The sequence below is a fragment of the Nematolebias whitei genome, chromosome 11, assembly GCF_014905685.2.
Source record: "Nematolebias whitei isolate Nwh7 chromosome 11, NemWhi1, whole genome shotgun sequence".
Classification (NCBI taxonomy): Eukaryota; Metazoa; Chordata; class Actinopteri; order Cyprinodontiformes; family Rivulidae; genus Nematolebias; species Nematolebias whitei.
This window is the reverse complement of record NC_056508.1, coordinates 45,249,335-45,257,825: the sequence shown is the minus strand read 5'-3', so window position 1 is coordinate 45,257,825 and position 8,491 is coordinate 45,249,335.

Below are 8,491 nucleotides of genomic sequence, written 5' to 3'. Positions count from 1 at the left end.
GTTAGGTTTAGGGTTAGGTATGTACTGGTAATGGTTAGGTTTAGGGTTAGGTATGTACTGGTAATGGTTAGGTTTAGGGTAAGGGTCTATTATATCTATATTGCATTATATTTTATATTTTTAGGTGTGTTATTTTCTTTAAGCATGGTTTGCACTGAAAAAGGAATGGCTCTCAATCTCATTGTACTTGCGTATAATGACAATAAAGGCATTCTGATTCTGAAAGGGTCAGGGTTAGGCTATAGAAATGAATGAAAAATGAATGTAAGTCAATGCAACATTCCTGTAAAGATAGAAATACAAACTTGTGTGTGTGTGTGTGGGGGGTGGGGGGGGGGGATGAGTCAGGATGGGGAATAAAATGTGTGAGCAGAGCATCAAACATTTAATTAATATCCTGATTCATCCCTTATCTTGTGAAAAAAAGGTTCCTGTTTGAAACAACATAAATATATTTTTAGGCCCAGCTTAGATCTAAGTGTTCAGAGGAAGTAATGAATAAATTCAGTCTTCATAAAAGTTACTACAGCAGCTTCTAAGATGTTTTTCCAGGCAGACTTAGAACTTGAATCCTTTTTAACATTACTTCTTATGTTTATGTTGACGTGCTTTAACTCTGGTCTTACAGAGCGTCATCGGGCTCTGGAAGACAAATTGCAGCAGACAGATAAACATTAATGCTGGTTTATTTCTATGGTCGGCTCACGGACATAAAGGCAAAGCTCTTAACAGCAGCCGAGCATCCTGTGAGTGTTATCACACTGATTCAGTCTGAGTGAGCTGAGCGGGGGCCACATCTGAAGAAAATCCTGACAGAGGGCTCAAAACTCAGCCCTATTATGAGGTGAGAAGGACTTTGGTTTCTTATGAGCCTCGAGTATGAAGCGGGAAGCAGTTCTTAGTTATTGCAACACAAGATCGTTTAGGATGCTGTTTGACTTTTATTTATTTATTTATGTCAAAATATGTGCAAACCATTGTATTGTGTCAGACACTAACTATATGGCATAACTTTCCAATTCCATCATATCTGAAGTTTTCTTCTCAGGTTCATGATGGAAGTCTAGACCTGATGTTCAGATCCCAAGTAAAACTCCATCCATCCATCCATCCATCCATCCGTCCATCCATCCATTATTTTCTGCTTGTTCTTGACTCAAGTCTCGGGGGCAGCAGCTTGAGCAGGGAGGTCCAGACATCACTTTCCACAATCACCTCTTCCAGCTCTTCTGGGAGGACTCCAAGGTGTTCCCAGGCCAATTGAGAGACATAGACTCTCCAGCATGTCCTGGGTCTTACCTCGGGTCTCCTCCTAGTTGGACATGCCTGAAGCACCTCCTAGGGAGATGTCCAGGGAGCATCCTTACTAAATGTCCGAACCACCTCAATTGGCTCCTCTCGAGGTGGAGGAACAGTGGTTCTACTCAGAGTCTCTCATGGATAACTGAGATTCTCACTCTATTTCTAAGGAAGAGCCCAGCTACCCTGGAGGGGAAACTCACTTCAACCTACTGTATCCACAATCTCATTCTTTCAGGCACTACCCAGAGCTCGTGACCATAGGTGAGGGTAGGATTGTAGATCAACCAGTAACCAGAGAGCTTTACAGATCAGCTCCCTCTTCACCACAATGGACCGGTACCGAGTCTGCGATACTGCAGATACTGCGTCAGTCCATCTGTCAATCTCACGCTCCAATCTTCTCTCACGTGTGAACAAAACCTCAAGATACCCGAACTCCTCAACTTGAGGCAGAATCTTGCCCTCGACCTGAAGAGAACAATACACCCTTTTCCGACTGAGGACCATGGCCTTAGATTTGGAGGTGCTGAAAACTAAAGGTTTTGGCGCTACTAAAACTCCTAAAATGTATATTTCTTGTACAAAAATGTACAACTTCTGACACAGTAAGATGTACACATAACTGGTCTTCATATAAAAAAATGCCTACTAAGTAAGAACTCTGCAGGTCTGTCTTTGAGAACAAACAGTTGTAGAGGCAGAAAATTGCAAATAACGTCGAAATGTCCAGGTCAGACTACCAAGAGAAACTTACTCGGCATCATAAAGTCTATCAGAGTTTATAAAACATGGTCATGTGTGAACACAGGCATCCAGGAGGCATCCTAACCAGATGCCCGAGCCACCTCAACTGGCTCCTCTCGACGTGGAGAAGCAGCGGCTCTACTTTGAGTCCCTCCTGGATGACCGAGCTTCTCACCCTATCTCTAAGGGAGAGTCCAGACACCATGCGTAGTAAACTCATTTCGGCCGCTTGTATCTGAGATCTCATTCTTTCAGTCACAATCCAAAGCTCATGACCATAAATGAGGGTAGGAACGTAGGTCGACCGGTAAATTGAGAGCTTCACCTTTTGACACAGTTCTCTCTTCACCACAACAGACTGGTACAGCGTCCGCTTCACTGCAGACACTGCACTATCCACCTATCGATCTCTCACTCCATTTGTCCCTCATTCGTGAACAAGACCCCAAGATACTTGAACTCCTTCACTTGGAGCAGGACCTCCTCCCTGACCCGGAGAGGGCACTCTACCCTTTTCCGACTCAAGACCAGGGCCTCGGATTTGGAGGAATTGATCCTCATCCTGGCCATGTCACATTCAGCTGTGAACTGCTCCAGTGAAAGCTGTAGATCACGACCTGATGAAGCCAATAGGACCACATCATCAGCAAAAAGCAGTGATGCAATCCTAAGGTCACCAAAACAGATCCCCTCAACACCTTGGCTGCACCTAGAAATTCTGTCCATAAAAGTTATGAACAGAATCGGACTAAACCAAACTCATATTTTTAAGCATCTCTGTATTTTTTTCTTGGTGTTGCATTCAGGGTCATCCAAGTTTGAATGTGAGTGGTACATGCTCAGTGGCGCTCTGCAGACCCTATCAGTAAACTAGATGGGTGTTAGTCGGGCTTTTCCTGCTTTAGTTGACACTAGAGTGTGATAGACTGATGATCCGTGCTTGATCCTCACCTCAACACTTGCTAGGATACATTCCAGCCCCAACGTGGACCCAGACAGAACACGAGTTGGTTTTGATGGTGAATATAATTGGAAAACAACAAAGACGGCTGAGATAGTTTTCCTTTGATGAAACTGCTCCTCTTTCACACATTCTCTGCAGTCACATCAAATTTCCTGTTAAAGACAAGCTTGTTTTTTTTTTTTATTTCATTTCACTTTTATTTAACCAGACATAAACACTAAGAACAAATTATTATTTACAGTCCTGCCTGGCAGCACCAACAGGTATGTGTAGGGTCAAGGGAAGGGAAACAGTAAAGTTAGGCAAAACCATAAAATGTAGAAGTCAATAACAAACAAGGAAACACAAAATACATTAACAGTTCACTGTCAACGTGAACTGACAACATTACTAAGCATGAAAACATTTGCAAGTATCTTTAAAAATGGCTTTTAAACAATTTTTACAACTAGACACTGAGACAAATGAGGTCAGACTCAAAGTTTTTTTAAGCAGATTCCAGTCAGATGGAGCAGCAGAGTCAAAGCCAGACTTGGTCTTTACAGTTGTTGACCACAAATTAATTCAACCTTTATTTATACAGGTTAATCCCACTGAGCCTCGGGGACTCATTTACAAGAGAGACCTGATTTTTTTAACAAAGAGTGACGACAACAGTGGACAACAAAGACAACAAAAGCCAACCATAAAGGATTCATACACATTGAGAATAACAAGTGAAAATAAAATGGTATTTAAAAGAAGATGTAACAAAAAAAAAAAAAAAACTGCTAGATTATAAAGCGATGTAGAAAACTAAAAACAAGAACCGACATTTTTCAGTCAGGTCATCTGGATAGTTTCTTTTTTTGTGCTGAAATGTTTCGCCTTTGATTCGGAAGGCTTCATCAGTCAAGGATAACTTGACTGATGAAGCCTACAAAAAAATAAACTATCCAGATGACCTGACTGGAAAATGTTGGATTGTATAACTGGATAATTGAGCATGGACTTTGTTGTTAAAAACAAGAACATGGCTACATTGGTTTTTGCCATGAATTTAGCAGATGTTTAAAGCCACTTAGGGAGGTCAAGGTCAACAGCTTCAGATCTCTTTGCAAGATATTCCAGGAAACAGGAGCAAAGTAGGAGAAGGCCCTTTTGCCTAGTTCAGTTCTCATTGAAGGAACACTGCATGTAATAAAGTCCTGAGATCGCACGCTGTAGCTGCACTCACGCAGAGACATGTAGGAGAAGATGTATGAAGGTAACAGACCAAGATGGGATTAAAAAATTAAAGTGTACCACTGAGAGAGTCTGCGTGAAGTTAATGATGTCCAGTTAACCAGTGAATACTGGGTGCAATGGTGGGTGCGGTAGTTACAGCCAGTTATGAATCTTAGTGCACCATGATAGACGGTGTACAGCATCTGCAGAGTGCTTGTAGGTGCGTTCATGTAAATAATGTCACTGTAGTCAATGGAGGGAAGGAAAGTCTCAGTTACAAGGAGTTTCCTAGCGTTCAGAGTTAGACAGGATCTGTTTCTGAAAAAGAAACCCAGTTTAACTTTCAGTTTCCTTACTAGGTTTTCGACGTGCATCAGATGCAAATCGACCAAGATACCCAAATATTTATAGTAACCGACAAACTCAAAAGGGACACCATTCGAGGATACAATCAAAGAATGAACTGCTGGGACCGACTTCCTGTTTGAATAAAGCATCCCTTTGGTTTTGTCGGCGTTTAGAATAAGTTTGAGACGGAACAAATCTGACCGGATGATGTCAAAAGCAGATTGCAAAAGATGGAAAACCTTTGCAACTGTTTTAGCTCAACTATAAACAACTGTATCATCAGCACAGAAGTGTAAGGATGCATCAAGGATGCACTGACCTACATTACATACTGAGAGGATTGGGTGTTATACTTCAAAACCAGTGCTAGTTGCAGTAGATTAGTTAAATATGGAGGTGAATAACTCAGCAACATCTTATAAATGAAGGTAAACCAATGAACTTCATGACTAGTATGTAGAGAAGGCCATTTGACAAGAGAGTAGAGTTGACCATGATGTGTTATATAAAGAGCATTTGTAGCAAAGCCAATTGCAGAGTGACAAATTGTGTCCAGCTTATGAAGGACACCCTTAACATGTCTGTAAATTATGTCTCCATATTCCAACAGAGATAGAATGGTATTTTCAAAAATTTTGTGTTTTGCAGCCAATATAAACGGCGATCGATTTCTATGTAGATAACCAAGTCTCGCTTTAACCTTAGATTGCAAAACATTAACATGATGTTAAAAGGACAGAGCACCATCAGTCCAAATTTCCAAATATTTATAAACTGTTTCCTCTTCTATAATATCACAGTTTATAGTTGTGAAGTCCACCGAGGTGGGTATGGTTCCTCCTTCATGACAGAACCACATAATTTTAGTTTTCTTGACATTCAAGGACAAATTTAAATTTGAAAAGGCCTGCTGGATTTCAAGAAAACTACATGCAAGAGACTTCACAACCTCTTCCAGAGTAGAACCAAAAGCATATAAAATAGTGTCATCGGCATATAAATGAATGGAGGCCCCACTAGCAAAACGTGAGATATTTATAAATACGGAGAAAAGAGCTGGACCAAGAATGAAGCCTTGGGGAACACCTGACATAACCGAAAGAAGAAACTGAACTATGAGAGTCCACCTTCATTTGCTGCGACCCATGTGAAAGATAATTATGGAACCATGTTAGTGACTGTCCCACTCATTTAATTTGAACATGATCACGTCGCTCTAATTTGATTGAAATACAACTTTTTGATTTACCGGATTCTTGTAGCTGCAAACAATTTAAAAAAAAATGAGAAAAATTACTTTTTTCTTGTCATAAAAATACAACATCAACAAAACCTGGCAAACTCTTTCAAAAATATATTTTCTGGTTTTTAAGAAGGCTGTTAGAGAAAACAGAAAATGTTTCAAAATAAAAGCCATCCTTGTAAATGTATAATCATGCTGCTTGTTTGAACTTTTAACCATAATTGTTAGTTATTTAACACAAATTAACTTACAAAGTTGAATATCTTTGGTTTTTGACTTGAAATGTAAACTATTATACTATAAATTATTTATATTAGGCAAAGTTTTTATATCAAAGTGTATCTTAGTAGAAAGATCTAGAGTATGGCCAAGAAAATGAAATAATACATTTCTCTCTCAAATAATACGAAAGCTTCTTCTTACTGCAGGATTTAGTCTGAATCCTGAAAAACCCTAAATTAATGTGAACTTGTTGAGAAAATAAAATGAATCAATATCACTTCATTGCTAATATTTTCCTGTTTTGTGTTTTCTGTTGAATACATCCTTCTGAAGAACCTTCTGAAAGTAATGATGTAAAACTATCACATTAAAGTACTGACTGTAAACAAGTCAACAAAGAAGGTTCAACATGCAAAACAACATTAATGCGCTGAAGTAGCTGCTAATGGGTAGAACATAAATCCATCATGCGTCTTTAGTTTTCAGAGAAAACTCAATAATCCTTTAATTTCATTCATTTCACATGTTGAAGTTGTTAAAATGTGTCTTCAGAAAGCCCTAAGAAATGTTGTTTGAAACAAGTTTAAAGGTTTATGCAGATGTTTGCTTCACCAGAAGCTAAAACGTGCAGCACACAGCCTTTTACTTTAGAGTTTTATCTTTTTAATTTCTCTTTGTGACACAAAATGCACCAAAGTCATAATGTGTCGTTACTGCACACTGCTATGAAAGGTGGGCGATCATGTAACTGCCTGTGTGTGGGGGGATGTGTTGGTTTGTTTTCACGTTAGTAAAATATCTGGTGACCCACTGGATAGATTTTACTGAAACGTTCAGAAATTAATCACAGCATGTACATCAACGACAGGTTAATGTTTGGAGGCATCAAGATGGCGGCACGGTGGCGCAGTTGGTAGAGCTGTGAGCAGGTCGCCGGTTAAATCCCGGCTTAGGGGGGGTCTTTCTGGGTGGAGTTTGCATGTTCTCTCCGTGCATGCGTGGTTTTTTTTCTGGGTACTCCAGTTTCCTCCCACATGCCAAAAACATGCATGTTAGGCTGATTGGTAACTCTAAATTGTCCCTAGGTGAGAGAGTGAATGGTTCTTTGTCTCATTTGTCTCTATGTGTCCCTGTGATGGACTGGAGACCTGTCCAGGGTGTCCCCCCACTGCTGGATATGGGCACCAGCGACCCCCATGACCCAAAAAGGAAGGAACAGGTTAAGATAATTGATGGATGGATGGATGGATGGATGGAATGCATTAAAAATTAAAAGGTCGTGTCTTAAGACAAATCAATAACTCCCATTTAGTCAGGGCTCAATGAGCTGCTGGATGACTGTTAAATATGCACGACCTTAAAATCACACTTTAAATGTCAGGTTTTGTGCGATTCCATTCGTTTGCCGCAACTATCATAGTGATAAAAGAGCACAGTAGGCCAATTCAAATTCTAAATAAAGAAATTGGTTCTCCAGCAGAAAAATAATTTGCCACTCACTTCCAGTCCCATCCCACCTGCAGCAGAGACACAAACAGGTCGTGGTAAATCTCTGATGAAAGGGAAATAAATGAGAAAAATGGTTCACAGCACAGAACAACAGGTGTTTCCTGCCCACGGTGTTCTGGCAGCACTCAATTAAAAAGGAAATCAAAGTCTTAACTTGTCTACAGTGGATTGATTTTATGGTCCTCTTGAACTTACCGTTCAATTTCTTAAAAGCAAAACTATATTTTTTATTTGTTTTCTCTGCATGTCAACTTTTTTCCCTCTCCTGTTAATTTGGCCAGTATCTCAATTTCCTGGCACTTCACTCCTAATTATCCACATCCACCGGTTTTCTTGGCTGCGTTTCATGATTTTCTTTCCACTCAGCTGGAGTCTTGCTCTCAGTAAGAACTTAAAGGTTCACCTTGCAGACTTTCTTCTGCTCTCCTTTTCAGCTTTGATCAGTCAGAGGTGTGCAGCAGGCGGGGGGGGGGGGGGGCCTCAGGAGTCAGCCACCCTGTTCATTAGGACCATTAGGAGTTTTCATCCACGATTATCCCTTTGAAAAACAACAGCCGTCCAGCTGAGTGTGTGTCCGTGTGAGTCATGTGTTGGAGGGATTTCTGATGGTTTACAGGAATCTACAAAAAATGCAGTTTCTGCAAAAATACGGTGAGAACGTTGAGTGTTGAAAGACTGTTGAAAAATGAAATGTTAAGCAAACAGAACAAAGTAAAACCAGAGAGGTTAAAGCTACAAGCTGCACATAGCCAAACAGTAGCTAAAAGCTAACCCAACAAAACCAATAGATAAAAACAAAAATTAACAAAACTAGTTAAAAGCTATAATTAGCAAGATAGCAGCTAAAAATAGCAAAACGGGCTAAAAGCTAAAAGAAAAACTAAAGTTAAAAACAAACAACAAAACTGTGGAGGAAGAAGCAGGTGAAAGATAATGGACTGATGGATGGATGT